Source organism: Pimephales promelas, chromosome 13, assembly GCF_988280905.1.
Source record: "Pimephales promelas chromosome 13, fPimPro1.hap1.1, whole genome shotgun sequence".
Classification (NCBI taxonomy): domain Eukaryota; kingdom Metazoa; phylum Chordata; class Actinopteri; order Cypriniformes; family Leuciscidae; genus Pimephales; species Pimephales promelas.
The window spans coordinates 32877648-32894241 of record NC_142781.1 but is presented as its reverse complement, the minus strand read 5'-3'; the positions used below and the strand labels follow the sequence as shown (position 1 = coordinate 32894241).

The following is a 16594-nucleotide window of genomic DNA, read 5'->3' as shown; positions in this document are numbered from 1 at the left end:
TCCTTAAATGAGACAATGACTAGCTAAACACTGGCAGGAAATGACATCACCCCTGAGAAAATGTATTTTTGTTCTAATATCAAATGATCAAATACACAGATATGAATACATATTTGCAACATTTAATTTTGTGTTTATGGTTTATATATAATAACTGCAAATTATGGATCAGGGTTATTATATTAAAGTATTTTAAAAAAATCTTTACTTAAAATAAAATAAACATTAGCTACAGTAACTGTCTGAAATAAAATCTTAAAAAGTAAAAAAAAAAAAACTATTTAACTATTTTTAAAAAATATTAAAAACTTATTTTATTTCAGCTAGTTCCCAACCATTTCTAATTTTCGTATAGTTTAAGTACTACAGTTTTTGTTCGCATTTTGGTTCTATTTTCATAAGTTATGTGTACATTTTCAAAACTCAAAGTACTATATCATCACAACAGATCATCAAAAGTGCCATTTTCAGCATGTTTAGCATGATTTCATCTATATAAAAGTTTCATTCACAGTAACTGCTTTTCATGCCATCACTATTCTCATTCAGTTTAATACATTTGTTTATTATTAAATCCAACTTGTCTTGGTTAATCAATGAATCATTTGGTGCATCTATTGATTGCTATATAGTTTATACTTGTTTGAACATAGTGGTTACAATCTAAGATAAATCGCTAATTCATTACATTTGGTATCAGCATTTGAAATTTCAAAGTGTGTGTGTGCTGGAGAATGACAGTATAACATCAGATCGACCAGATACATCAGTAGAAGAGAGACAGATGGCATCAAATACAGCATTTTACATTACAGTGTGTGTGTCATGTGATACTGTAAATAGATTACATGATAGAGACTGGCACATTACTGTAACTCACCCTTATAAAGGTCAGCTAGAGTAAAGAAGATTGAGTCATATGGCACAGGGAGAACATTTACTGTATTACCCTAATTATTTCAGCAACGGTGATTAAAAACATATATCTTGTATATTTAAATGAACTGATTGCTAAAAGTACTAAATTATAAAAAGATTATAGGCTACTGTTGTGTTTCAGTGATTAAACCAAATCTTATTAGCATATTAAAATGTGTTTGAAACAATGATTATGTGGAGTGAAAATGTTATAACTGTAATGAAGGCGTGAGATCAGGTTTTGAAAGAATGTGATGAAGTGTGATCAACAGTTTTTGTTTTTATTTTATTATTTTATGAGCTCATTGATTTGTGAGTCTATGTGGAAAGCACATTGGTCAACAGCTGCTGTTTTTAATAGTGCTATGCAAATAAATTGTCATTGTCAATAGTACCAAACCGAATTTACTGTAAAATAAATAAACCTTTAATAAATATAGGCATTTTAAAAAAGCCTAATAAAAAGACAAAATAAATCAAATGGAAACAATAAAAAAAATAAATTATAATTCGAAATATATATATATATAAATATATGAAGAGTTCAGATGCAAAAGCCTCTAAATGCCATTTGAAATGTTCTTCTTTAATGATGATTTTTATCAAACTTGTATATTTAAGTTCAGTAATTTCACTTAAATAACAATTAATAGGTAATTGTCATTGCAATTTAAGTGAAATCACTGAACTTAAATATACAAGCTTCATAAAAATGATCATTCTAGAAGAAAATTTCAAATGGCACTTAGAGGCTTTTGCATCTGAACTCTTCATATATACAGTATATACATAGTATGATACTAAAATAATTGCATGTTATTTCAAAGAAAATGTGTCTCAATAATTAATTATTTAATTGCTTCCATCTTCAAAAGTATTTTTTTAAAACGTCTGTGACTCTCTGTAATATATGTAAAGCAACTCCCCGAACTGAGTGAAGACTGGCCACTGAAGACTGTGTTTGCTGTCACTGCTGTGTGTGTGCCTGTGGATAATGAATATGCAGCAGCAGCAGCACCTGGTTCCTTCGGGCAGCAGGAGGAGCTGATGAAGATGAAGATGATGAAGGGGATGCCAGAGATCTGATCTCAGCCCAAGCTCGACACCTCCACACACACACTGAGATCCACACACACGAGACATTCACGAGGTGCTGGATCAACAGAGGAACTCAACTCGCCGAAGTCACTGGCAAAATAATCAAAGTCATCTAAATGTTAGTCACAATTATAGAGTTCATTTGGACAAAACTGACCAACATTACACACTGTGAGAGAATCTATTGTGCCATCACTGTGGATTAAGTTGTTTTGGTGCGAGTTAAAGAAGGTTTGTTCAGTTCTGGCGCCCTCTAGCAATGGAAAATAATAACACAATTATCTCATATTGCCCCGCTCTACACTAAAATGCATCAGGATATGTTGTTATATTATAGGCCAAAAAACTATTATAGAGTCAATTGTGGGGTATATATATATATATATATATATATATATATATATATATAGACACCAACAATAAATTGTTAATCTAAAAATATTAAGGAATATCTTAATTTTGCTAGTTGGATTACCAAACAACACTGCAACTTTAAACTTTAAAATTGGAGTCTCTTTTTCATTATATTTAAGAGCTATTTTATAAAAATAATTAACTATTTAATAAAATAATTATACAACATCCCAAACAAATCTGCTGATCTTTCCATGGCTTTTTCATAACCATTTTTATAAGCTACATGTAAATTTTTTTTTTTTATCTAATTATAATTCATTTGCTAATACTCATATATAAATATAAGGGTAACACATCAAGGGGTTCCTATCATGGGTCATTTTATGGATTTTATTTAGTTTTAGCTCATTAACTTTGTTTTAATACATTTTGTTAAACCTGAAGGTATTGTGCAATAACTTAAGACATTTCACCTTATAGAGAACTTTTTTGGAATGAAAGGTTCTTTAAAATTGAGTCAAGAACCCTCAAGTTCTATTTAGAACTCTGTCTGTTAATCAGATCCAGATCTTCTGTTTTCTGAGGAGCCGTGTTTCACGTGGGATCATGCTGTTTGTTTGGGATGGCACATGGCCAGACACTTTGAACAGGAGCCAGGTGCATGTTGGGATGCTTTAGACGGGGTGAGAATGACACTTGCTGTGAAAGCAGGTTGTGACAACCACCAAGGCCACGTAGCCGAAACCAGTGAGACTCCACCGCCTGGGTTTGTCTCTAGTGGTGTTGCAACTATTAGCACGTTAAAACAATAGCAAGACTCTCATCATAAGCACACTCGGCTTCAGAAAGCTCACAAGAGAACGACTAAAAATTGATCAAATCCAGACAGACGGGAATCATGTGTTTGAAAGCATTTGCTAGCCTGATGGAAGGATTCAGACATGAAATGAAGATAACAAACCTGAACAACAGCACAACCTGCTGCTCACTGACGGGTCTCCTGGTGTGGACATTTGGGCAGATTGGATGCTGTAAGTATAAAAGGTCACAAAAGAACACATTAAGACATTAAAGGTGAAGTATGTAACATTTATTTTATGTTAAAATACATTTGAGTTCATCAGAGGACAGATATTCAAATGGGTTTGGAACAAATTTAGGTTGAGTAAATTATTATTATTATTATTATTTTTTTTGGTGAACTATCTCCCATGAATTCCCTTTGGGGGCGTGGCTTCTGTAGGAGGCAGAGCCAGTGGTTGTTTAGCCAGTGTGGGGCCATCAGGGTTAAAAGAACTGTTGCCAAAAACAAATAACATGCTAGAAACATAATAATCACTGCAATAATCAACCAATCATAGATTCTTAAGCATTTTCCTGTTTAAATCCAAACAGTGACTTTTTTTGGCCAGGCAGTGTATATGCATTTTTAGTGGAAATTGGATTGCAATCTGAAACATCACCGATAGAGGCCGCTAAAAATACATATCGTACCTTTAACATCTGAATGAACAGATGTTAGTGTTACTTTTAATACATATAAACACATTTTCCATATATAAGCCTCTTTTTCCAAATCTACCCATTTCAATGTTAATTCTTTATACATCAAATTTTGTGGTCAATAAGAAATTTGTATGCTTTTTTTGTGAAAGAAGTATAAAAATACAAAACGACATTATTCTGAAATATTTTTACAACTTATTTGAATTTAAAATATTTTATTGTAGTATATTTTAAGAATTTTCAGCATCATTACTCCAGTCTTCAGTGTCGCATGATCCTTCAGAAATCATTCCAATATGATGATTTGCTGCTCAAGAAACATTTCTGATTATTATCAATGTTGAAAACAGCTGTGCTGCTTCATATTTTTCTGGAAACTGTTCTGGAAACTGTGATGCGTGATTTTTTTCAGGATTCTTTGAAGAATAGAAAGTAGAAAATAATTTATTTGAAATAGAGAAATAAGAGTAAATGTATTGTCACTTTTGTCACACAATATGTCACTTTTGGTGGTGAGTTACAATGTCATATATATATATATATATATATATATTGACACCAACAATAAATTGTTAATTTAAAAATATTAAGTAATATCTTAATTTTGCTAACTTCAGTTGGATTACCAAACAACACAGCAACTTTAAACTTTAAAATCAGAGTCTCTTTTTCAGTATATTTAAGAGCTATTATTTAATAAAAATAATTATACAACATGTAATTGTAATTATACAACATGTAATATAATTATATAAATGTATTGATGTCACTTTTGGTTTAGATTTTAGTTGAAAACATCACTCATAAATATAAACTGCAACATCTATAACACTAGCTCCGAGACATCTTAAATATTCTATGGGGTATTATTTCTATAACACACCTACAGCATATTTACATTAGTGTAGCATCATTCTCATCACCTTGATTATAATAACACAAATTATCGAAGAATTTATTGTAAATAATATCGACTAAACTAATAATCCACAGAAAGCTTTTTCGGAAATTATATCTTGTAAAAAAACATTCCACCTTTGCAACAAAAGTCAATAGTTGCTTCAATCTCAGCCAAAAGAGAAATAATCTTTCCAGTCTGCTCAGGGTTACACCGAGAGGTCAACGAACATAGCATACAATAATATATTACAAAAGGTTTCCTCACTGTGTGTGAAAGCGGTGTTTGTAGAGGAGGGCTTCGATTAACAGTGAAGGGCAGAAGGTCACAGAGGTCAGGAATAAATGGCTCTGGCATCAGTTTTGCGATTCAACAGCATCTGAAGGTCAAGCTCTTTCTAAAAGAACCTCAAACAGAGGAAGAACGACATAAGGACAAAAACATTCAGCTTAGTTCAGTGTGTTTATGAGCAATCTGAAACTGGTGGAGCATAATTTATATGGACGTTCATTTTCCCTTTTTTAGAAGCATTAAAAAAGAAAGAAAGAAAGAAAGAAAGAAAGAAAGAAAGAAAGAAAGAAAGAAAGAAAGAAAGAAAGAAAGAAAGAAAGAAAGAAAGAAAGAAAGAAAGAAAGAAAGAAAGAAAGAAAGAAAGAAAGAAAGAAAGAAAGAAAGAAAATCCATTTTGGTTATATTATTGCACTTTAAACAGAATTTTCAGATAAATGTCCAGGTGAAATAAATAAATTGTTTAAACTCATTAGTCTTGCATTTGGCTTCGACTTTAAATCGAAAGAGCGATGTTAATTATGACCACTAGGAGGCAATACACTTCCACCAAAAAAAAAGTATGAATAGTCAAAATTGAATATATAAACTAAGATCAAATAATTTGATAGGGATACATGTCATTAATTATTATAATGTATTATATATTATATTATATATTATATATATTATATTATATATTATATTATATTATAATGTATACAATTTTAAATGTAAAAATTGTATTATAATAGTATATAAATAATAAGATTTTAATTATAGTGCATAAAGGTAAAATACACAATAATTTAATTTTAAAATGACAACAACAAAACAATAATTAATATTATTATTTATAAATAACATTTTTATGGTCTGTAATTTTCTTTTTTATTATTATTATTTATAAACAATAAAAAGAAATACCTTTCACACCTGAAAAAAAAAACACTGGTATAGATATAGAATCATATATTTAAAAAAAAAATATTTAATGCAAAATATAAGTTAATTTTCATTAATTATACTTTCTTTAGAACTTACTCTCCATACTCTCTGGAGCATAAGTGAATGTTTGAGCCTTTTGTAATAGATTTAGATTTATTTTTATTTTATTTTATTTTATTTTAGATTTGGATAGGGTTAAACTATAAAAAAGGTGCAAAAATTAAAATAGTATTTTTCTGGATTTTTTCAGGACAAACAAGAGACTCGAGAACCACCATCACAAAACAAAGAAAACTGCACTGTAAAAAAAAAAGATTTGTTATCTTATCACACATTTTTTTCTTCTGTCAAATCAACTTACATAATTTATGTTGTTCAGATAACATAATATTTTGAGTTTCTGCTTATTTAATCAATCTCCTTCATCTATCAACTCAATTTTATTAATTTAACTGAACTTAAAATTAAGGCAACCAGCGTACTTAATTTTTTTAAGTTAAACCAACTTGTGGATCATCCAGGTAACGACACACAGTATTATAAGAATCAAGGGTACATACACTTTTGAACCGGGTCATTCTTTTTAAATTTAGCTTTTATTTTGTCTTGTGGAGTATGAAAATATATTTGATGTAAAAGGACCGTACTAAAAAACTAACATTCATTTTGTACGATCCCTCCTATTTTGTACCGTAAAAAAAATACGTTCATGATTTGTAATCACAACATTTTTTCTTTTGTCAAATCAACTTAAATAATTTATTTGTAATCCATTTCAATGAATGTAAAATTTTAAGACAACCAGTTTACTTAATTTTTTAAGTAAAACCAACAATTTTTTTTACAGTGCTGGATTGTTATGCTGTGGGCTGAAAGTTTTGCTTTATTTTCGTGTGGGTTTCCTTTCGATGTGAAGGCGGACAGAGTTAATGAGCATAAAATACTTTACAGACACTTCTCTCAGATTCTCATGAGCCTCATCTTCAGTCTCAACGAATCACGTCTGCATCGATTGCAATCAAAAGTGCGGCCACGTCTTCACAGATCCGACGGAAAGTCTCGTTATCTTAGCATGTGTCAGCCAAATGTTTGAATAATTGACACCTTAATGAGGCTAAATTAATTTGCCCCTAATGACCCTACGCCTAACCAGAAGCGCACTTGACACGCTCCTCAAATTCACAGCACAGGAAATCTGTCCGTTTCGCCGGAATACAAGTGTTTGTGGGTTTTAGAGGGATTTCAGGTTTGATGAGATGGAAACAATGAAGTAGAGGCTCTTGAGCAAATGATGATGAATTCGGTGTTTTTAAAGCAGGCAGAGATCAGCGCGTCACGAGCCCAACTCTGTGGAAACATCTCACCGCCGGGTTAAGATCTTTTGTGTTATCAGCGTCAAATAAATAAATAAAAAAATCCATCGCATAAAGGATCATTCAATCTAATCCTGTGTGTTTTATTCAAGTAGTGTTATGCTGAACTGAAACCACGCAAATCCATTCAAGCACTCTGTATACAGCCTGTTTATTATTCAAATTAGTATCAGCATTATTGTTGTTCTTATTATAATCGTTGAGGTTAACTGACTGAAACGCTGCTTTATGGGAGGTTTTCATTTGGTTCAACAGAGATTTTGCTGGACATTAAAGATTTGCTTTCATTCTTTGCCCTCCATATTGATTTATTTCAGTATATATAAGTTATACGAGTTTCATTATACTAAAGGGTCCATTATGGTGGTGTTCTTTCAGCATTTCAGATAACACGATGGCCTATTTCTTCAATGTAAAACAGACTATTCAATGACAATCTTCCATGCACTTTACACATTAAAAATTGTTTATATAATGACTTGAATTAAGTCTGCCACACAAAGTAATCATGTAGCATCAGAAGATATATATAAGTGAGTTAGTTGTTGGTATTTGCAGCGCCTTTCTGTATTCGGTTGTTGTGAATATTTGCACACTGTAAAAAAATTATCGTGATTTTTGCAGATTTTAAAATACTGTAAAAATGCGACAGTGCAAAACTATTAATTGGTTAACAGAATGTTTCCTTACTATATAAACGGTAAATAACCGAGATAGATCTTATGGTACATTTAATGTAATTTTACTGTAAAATTACCGTTAATTTTAAAATTGTAAAATTTCAAAAAACGTTTATAAAATTACCGTAGTTTTTTTGAAAGTGAAAAATAACAACTCATTGTATAATTTACAGTTGACATTCCCACAATTCCCTGCGTGACACTTCACATTTGATGTATTTTTGTTGAAATAACTGTTTCTTCATCATTTTCTTTTTTTTTTTTCTAATCAGTTATGTTCATTAGGGTTTTATGTAACATGTAATGTTGTTAAATTAGTGTTTATTACATTTTTTTAATTACCATGATGGTTTTTAATGTTTGTGCGAATGACACTGTGCAGCTTCGATAAATTAGTATATTCAGTACATAATATATATTATGATGATCTTTGATAGATCATGGGACTCATCACCAACAATCATCACTGCTGTGATGATTGTTGGTTGTCAGCGTATAATATTGGTACATAACTAGGCCAGTAAATTAACATTATCAGATAAGGAAATACTGTTTTTATTACTTTAAATTTTAATTTAAAGGGATAGTTCACATGGAAATTATTTTTTGTTTTAGCTTAAGGGCATCCAAGATGTAGGTGTCTTTGTTTCTACGGTATTTTCAATTTTGATATGTTTAGGTAAAACCGTTCTTGTTTAATTTGGACTTCTCTGTGCATGCTCTTTGAGGTGGTGACCATAGACTTCCATTATATGACTGACAGACAAGAACGGTTTGACCTAAAAATATCAAAATTGTAAATACTGTGGAAACAAAGACCCCTACATCTTGGATGCCCTTGAAGTAAGCTAAAACATACCAAAAATTCATTTCAAAGTGAACTATCCCTTTAAGTTTGTAAAACCAATAACGTTGCTACTGTATTTTTGACGGGAAAGTTGTGGTTAACACAGTTGCCGGTATTTTACCGTAAAAATTTTGTTTTATTTTTTACAGTTGAGCTCTCTCTGCCACCGTAGAAAAGACTGTTCAGGATATTTGTCAAAAATAGAAGAAAGAAATGTATACAGTTTCAGAACAACGTGAAGGTGAAGAAATGACAGAAATGTCATGTTTTAGTAGGAGAGCGAGAGATTCTTCCTCAAGCTTTAAGGTGAGCTAAAGCCTCTTATAAAGATGCAGCTGTCCCTCATTTGAGATTCCCAGGCCTAAAAAAAGACATCCATGCTGTAACCTCCAGGTGTCCGCGGGTCTTTCAGCTCTCAGAGTGCTCTGTGAAACCCGGCGCTACAGATGGAGACAAGATAAGAAACACTCATTGAGGGGGAGGGCTCATAAAGGAGAGAGAGAATGAGTGGCACATGAAAAAGACGAGTGACGTGATGAATCAATGCAACGAGTCGCTGCACACAGAACAAAACACGAGACCCAGACTGCCATTTACTTTCAACGAGATATTCACACACACACACGGGCTCCTGTGTACATTTAAACACAGAGCACTTTTAATGAATGAACCTTTTGAAAGCCCAACTGGGAGTCTCGTTCAATAGTCGTATAAATATATCTGTCGAAACAGACAAATCTGAAGGAAACGTGAGTGCTTGCTCATGCTAATGTCGCCCGCCCCAATATAGAACATTGCTAGTTTTCCAGGGCGTTCTGGGAGGTTGCTAGAACGTTGTCAGGTGGTTACTAGGGTGTTCTGATTCCTAGAAGGTTTCGGTGTGGTTGATATCATAGACATATACACTAGACCTCACCTTGGGGTTCTAATCATGCGTCAAAACCGCCGCCATCTTGGAACGGGGGTCTTGTCATAGGAAGTAGCTAGGTAACGCTGCTATCTCTGCCTTTACGTCGAATTCATTGATGATGGCGGACTTATGATGTTCACGGATGAAATCTGAACTAGGAAGAATGTTTTTGAAAAAAAAATAAATAAATTTCTTTCTGGAATCAATGATAAATACACGTCTGACCGTTGGAAAAAAACAAAAAAACAAGAAAAATCGCACTCATGATGATTTGTGGTGATTTTATTTCCGTTAGACCTGTGTCTACTACATTGACGCTGATGTATTAAAGTGGAGGGGCTCCCCTGTTTCAAGATGGCGGCTCTATTGACGCATTCGTTCCAATGAACTGCCGTAGCCAAGGTGACGTCTAGTGTATATGTCTATGGGTTGATATAAGCAATAAGGTACGAGAGGCTCGTGAATAAGTAACGGCTGAAGGGCGTTGTTAGGCACGACCATAGTTTGAAAAAAACGATAGACGACGCTCCTTCGCTCTTTTCCATCAGAGAGAACTGAAGCCGCCAGTGTCTCGATATGACGCTGACATCTTGAAACTTGAGTTTGCGCACTTGCGTGTTTCGGGACCAGTCATGCGCAGGAAGTAAAGCCGCGAAATCAAGGCCGCGCCCTCATTCTCGCTGAATCAAACGCAAGCACACGCCCCGCACTTTCATTAAGTGTCCTCTATCTGCTTCGTTCTTCTCCAATGATGTCTGCTGATTGCTGAACCTCGTTAAAATAAGGTAAATACAACTACTAACCACATAATCAACATTATTAAAAAAAGTCTGGTGCTTCAGTGACTATCTCGCACAGAGAACCTGTCAATCATGATGTCATAGCACCGTTTTTATCATCACATAACTAACTAAAAACAAACTTATTTTAAAAACGAACACTTGAAATTACATCAACGTGACAGAAACTACAGTAAATGACAGAAACTATCTTTGGAAAAAGGATATGTGAAGTGTAATTTAATTGTTTAGTTGGTCTCGCGTCCCATTGAATAACATGGGGAGGCGGGGGTTATGAGCTATACTAGGTCCGGCCACAGGGGGGCGATCGAGACTTTTTGGCTTCACTTTTGAGGGCTTGTGCGGCACGCTTGGGCACAACGCAAAGCGTAAGCAACCCCTTCAGCCGTTACTTATTCACGATACAGCACTTGTCTCGAGTACCTTATTGCTTTTATAAAACGGTTACCACACAATAAAAATATTCTTGTTCTTACACGAGCCGTGTAAGAACAGAATGTAAGCGGCTCGTGTAAGAACAAAATTAAAAAAAATATGTATTAGTCCAACTTTCACTAAGTAAAATCACTAAAAGCCTTCCTTCCGCTAGAAAAAATAGTCCCTGACCGTGAACAGCAACTACCGTGTAATATGCATGAAAGCTCAAATAAAAAACAACATCAGATAGCGCAAGTCTATTTGATGTGATTTTTACATCTGGAAGACGTATCTTGAAGAGTGTTTGCTCATCTGCAATACGTCTATAGGACGTTTCCTGTCAGATGTCAAATAGACGTTTAGAAGATGTCAGTTTAACATGCATTCTAAATTATTACATCTAAAAGACATCTTCTAAACGTCTATTTGACATCTGACGGGAAACGTCCTATAGACGTATTGCAGATGAGCAAACACTCTTAAAAATACGTCTTCCAGATGTAAAAATCACATCAAATAGACTTGTGCGATCTGTGTAGGAACTGCAGTGTTGCGCAGTGATGCATACAGAACCGTTGGGTGAAGCGGTCATAGTCGTGTTTTATCATGAATAAAGCACAGCTTTTGACCAATCAGAATCAAGGATTGTAACTTACTGTTTTATAAAGGTTGTTATAGGTGGATAGAGAAGGTTGCGGGTTGGATACTAGGGTGTTTTGGGTGATTGCTAGAACTTTGCTATGGGTGTTTCTGAAACGTTGCTAGGTGGTTGCTAAGGTCTTCTGGGTGGCTGCAAAGGTTTCTACCAGTCAAAATCAAAAGTGTCTCCCCAAATTATGATATTCTGGGCACTAAACTGTAGGGCTGCACAATATTTCAAAATCATCGAAACAACGCATGTACATATCAGGTTAGCGCAACGCATACGCGATATGTTCATCAAAAATGGTTATTTTAAGATTCACTGAAGGTACTTTGAGGATCTTGAGGTCTTTATAAATATGTCTGTACTTAATGATAGTTTTCACGACATCTAGCTCTTGTTTTCATGACGTCTTGCCCTAAGAGCAGTTGGAATGATTTGTCTGAGTTCAGCCCTCTCATCTGTCACATCCATACTGGCTGAACTGACATTTTCTTTCTCATTTAAAAACAGGCAAGACGTGATCCTCTAATAAAGACAAACTAGCACTTCCACCTGACGAAACGGCAACTAAACAGCTCGCTGCAACAATGCCAATTACATTTCACTGTGTGAGCAGGAATGGTGTCCCGGGTTACACTAATAGATGTTTAGTTAAACCCTCATTTACTGGTCCTGACCTTTCAATGTCCCTCTCAACAATAGGAAACTCATAAAGATTCGGTCATGACGTCAGAAGAGGAGAGGCTTCTGATTGGCTGAAACGGATGTCGAGGCATACGCAGGACGATAAATACCAAAATGTTAAGTAAGGTACGACCACCAGTGTTTTTTTTTTTTTTTTTGATATGTCACCGATGAGATACTAGCTTAACTTAGCTACTTTTCAGACCCCTTTAGGGACTGTTTTTCAAATCTAAAGACTAGGGATGAGCGAGTACAGCATTATCTGTATCTGTATCTGTTAACCATATGAATTATCTGTATCTGTATCTGTACTCGGACTGGGCGGGGCCTAAACCCGGAAGTGGGTCGGGTAGTCTTGAAATGGGCGGGGCTTTAACCGGTATGTTATTTTAAGCATGCAATTGATATGGGTTGATCTGAAATTGCTATATTTTTTGCTGATAAGAAATAAAACTATTTACATGACAGCATCAGCATTGAGCTTCAGATCAATGGTTTTGATCACGATAACAAACGACAAGTTTTGCAACAATGAATACAACACAAGTGGCTGCAATTATAAAGTAAAATGTAATGAACAAGAGTTTTCATCTCAACTACGGCTGATATGGACCAAAAGTCATATCCCGATATATTTAGGCTGAATTTCGATATACAAAATATATCCCGATATTTTTTCTGCAAAGTGAGAGCAAATGTTCAGTCAAAGCCAAATATGACATGTCACAAGTAGTTTTATTGAAACTTGAACATTTGCCAAACCAAATGAATAAATAATAAACAGGTTTCTTCACCTTAGGGCTGCATGATTAGCTATGACAAAAATCTTCATTGCAGATTATTCCCTTGGAATTGTAATTGTGATTTATTAATTGGTTTATTTATTTTGTTAATACAACGTTGGTATGAGCCATTACAGTCATTTAAAAAAATATAAAAAATAAAACAAAGAAAAATAGGGGCATTAAGGGGTTAATATAGAAACGACAGTTACTATAGTGAATACACAATACTAACAAGAACTGTTTATGAAACATGGAAACTGCTCTGGTGAATAGAATGAAAATCATAACTGCATTGCTTTTATTTCGTGTAATTTACAACGTAACGGTGTTGCATGCTCGTATAGTTTCTTTTGCACTTTACTGTATAGAGGCGATCCAGCGCGCGCCACCGCATTTGCGCGTGCAATTGAGTGTGCGTTAAGACTAACGGGTGACAGGACAGAAAGTCCGTTTTGCTGAGGTGAAAGACTTTATTTCATAACATAACATGCTTTAATCAAGCACGCAAAGTGGAAAAGGAGTGGCTGGGGCGCGGGGAGCAGTGCAGAGGGTTCAGCACTCAGCAGCTTGCTTGGAGCAAGGATCACAGCGCAAACCTGAATAGCCTATATCGATATGCAATATGGTTTAATTACATATCACATTTAAAAATATATATATTCTTTATATTGATATATCGCTCAGCCTTAATCTCAACATAACTTTTTTTAGTAACATTTTTTTTTTTTTATCCGAGCACAGATGTTGACTCGTATTACTCGTATAATATTCGTACTCGACAAAAGTGCTTTATCCGTACCGGATACTCGTTTCAGCCGAGTATCCGGCTCAACTCTACTAAAGACTATATGGACTGTTAACATGTGGTCAGTCACTATAGACCATTTTACAGGATGTAAACAACACTGGTCCAGAAGCACTTCCTGTTTCAGTTTTTTAACACTACATAAAAGCTGGGATAAAATACAACCAACAGAACATTTAAAATTGAATCAAAAAGTTAAATAAGCATCTTTAAGATGTTTTCTTTACATGTGAAATAAAGAAAACAGTTACAAACTGAAACAGGAAGTGTTTCTGGACCAGTGTTGTTTACATCTTGTGAAATGGTCTATATCAGTCATTCCATTGTCTGGCAGAAAATATAAATAAGCTTTATTGGACATTTAGCTATTATATTAAAATACAGTGTATGATAATGGATTAGGAGAGGAAACAGATTGTGTCTAACAGTAAGTGACTTTGAGCTGGCAAAAGTTTTAGTTGAAGTTTTAGTAATTTAGTTTGATGTCAAATTGAATAATTGAGATTAATCAAATCTTACATTAATTTTTGTAATTATATATCTGAGTGAGTGTGTGTGTATATATATATATAGGGCTGTCAAGCGATTAATCGCGTTTGCCATCCAAAATAAAAGTATATGTGGGTGCACTGTGTAAAATTATTTTATATATATATATATATATATATATATATATATATATATATATATATATAAACACACACATGCATGTATATATTTAGGAAATATTTTCATGTATATAGATTTATATATAATTTATATTATATTTAAATATAAATATTTTAAATAGAAATAATATTTTTTTTCTTAAATAGAGATACATGTGTGTGTATTTATTTATATACAAAATGATTATACAGAGTACACCCACATAAAGTTTTATTTTGGATGTGATTAATCGTTTGACAGCCCTATATATAAATACAAACTTTTATGTAAAATGCGATTTGTCACAATTAATCGGTTTGACAGCACTAGGCTATATATATATATATAAATAAATGTTTATTTTATTTCAGTTAGTTTATTTCATATAATGAAAATGTGTTGTTGTTTTTTTTGGTGGTTTTAGTTAACTATGATAACTATTCACAGTGACAAACTATTCTGAATTAAACATGGAAAATAATCAATAAAAATATACAATTGATTACAATGATTCACACTTGCGGCGACGACAGAACTTAAACACGCGTCTTATTTGTAATGTAACTTCGACCATGACAAGCTGTATCTTTCAACTCATGACTCTTTTAAACTTTCACATGATACAGTAGACTGCCGTATGCAATGCATTAAACATCACAGTCCTTTCCAAAGCCTGTTTCTGTGAGCAGCACACTACTGGACAACACACACACACACACACACAGCACTAGAGATGCATTTGCGGGTGTGTGGAAAAGAGCAAACCCTATAAGTGGCCATTAAAATAAGCTGTAGCATCACTTACACCTGAACACTTACAGGACACAACAGTGAAGCTCTCTCTCTATCTCTTACACACACTCTTTCACTCATAGTCCATCTATCCATCCATCACACATACACATATATCTCTCTCGTTCCCTGTGTGCGTCTCTGCACGCTTCAGTCTATTTTAGGCTGTTACAGTTACTGTTGTCACTTTTTATGTGAGGATTGTGGCACTTTCTGCTTTATATTTGCTGGCCAGTCATCACAATTATGTTGTAAACATGCCCACCCTGTTTGTTTCTTTTAACGCTGACAAAAAAACGGAGACCAGAATACCACAGGGACTTGAGGAGGGACTACCAAAAACCACCTAGCAACCACCCAGAACACCCTAGCAACCACACAGAAACACAATCAAACGCACTCTGAACATTTTAGGAATGAAATGGCAACCAACTAACACACCAACATTGCAACAGTGAGTTTTACACAGACAGATTACATCCAACTAATCAATCAATCAATAAACAGTTTTTGCTGCTTTGTACTATAAAAGTCAATATAGTCGACCAAAACCCGACCAAAACTTTTAATACAATATTTTGCTGTTTGAAAACATTGGCTATATTCTAACTATAGTGTCAAATTGATGAATCGCATCTAACATAAACATTTGTGTGTGTGTACACGTGTATATTCACAAACACATATACATTTACAAAATCCTATGTTAGATATACGATTAATCACATGACAGCACTAATTCTAATATGAGGAACATATAACGTCTAATAATGTTATGGCAAGTATATGGCTAGATTGGGTAAAGGTAAAAAACATCACATCAAAACGAAAAAAAGGATGTTAAAGGAAAAATTATTTAGTAAAGATTTTTTTGTTACGACAGAAAATCATTACTGCTCGCCCTCAGGCATTCACAAACTGCCCTGAGATCAGTATGAACACATTACTGTAATAAAAACTCATATTTCTGGTTTCCAAACCAGCAAGATGTCGAGAAGATACACAAAGAGTATTACCCAGTTATTGTGTATGTTTCATTTATCATGATTAAAACCTGCTTCATCTCAAACATTTTTAGGAAAGAAAAAAAAACACTTTTCCCAATTGTATCTAAAGAACTAGTTCCCTAATTAAGAAAGCACACACATCTTTTGATATTGATTTTCTAAGAGACAGTTTTCTGTCTGGTTAATGGTGTGTGTGCAGGAGCGCACA

At 33.8% G+C, this 16594-nt stretch overlaps 2 long non-coding RNA genes across 4 annotated transcripts in view; both read right to left on the bottom strand.

Moving 5' to 3' along the window:
* LOC148976880 (uncharacterized) overlaps positions 1 to 16594 on the bottom strand; it is a 115781-nt gene that overhangs the window by 57298 nt on the left and 41889 nt on the right. The window lies entirely within an intron of this gene.
* The window catches only part of LOC148976881 (uncharacterized), a 28918-nt gene that overhangs the window by 869 nt on the left and 11455 nt on the right, over positions 1 to 16594 (bottom strand). Inside the window, exons 4-6 of one of the 3 annotated variants that reach the window (XR_016146087.1) lie at positions 5045 to 5174; positions 3335 to 3402; positions 1937 to 2106 (exon numbers count right to left, since the gene is read on the bottom strand). This is a non-coding gene — a long non-coding RNA (uncharacterized LOC148976881). Of the gene's footprint in view, positions 1 to 1629; positions 2107 to 3334; positions 3403 to 5044; positions 5185 to 16594 lie in introns of those variants that run through there. The other 2 variants (XR_016146089.1, XR_016146086.1) reach the window with 2 other exon arrangements.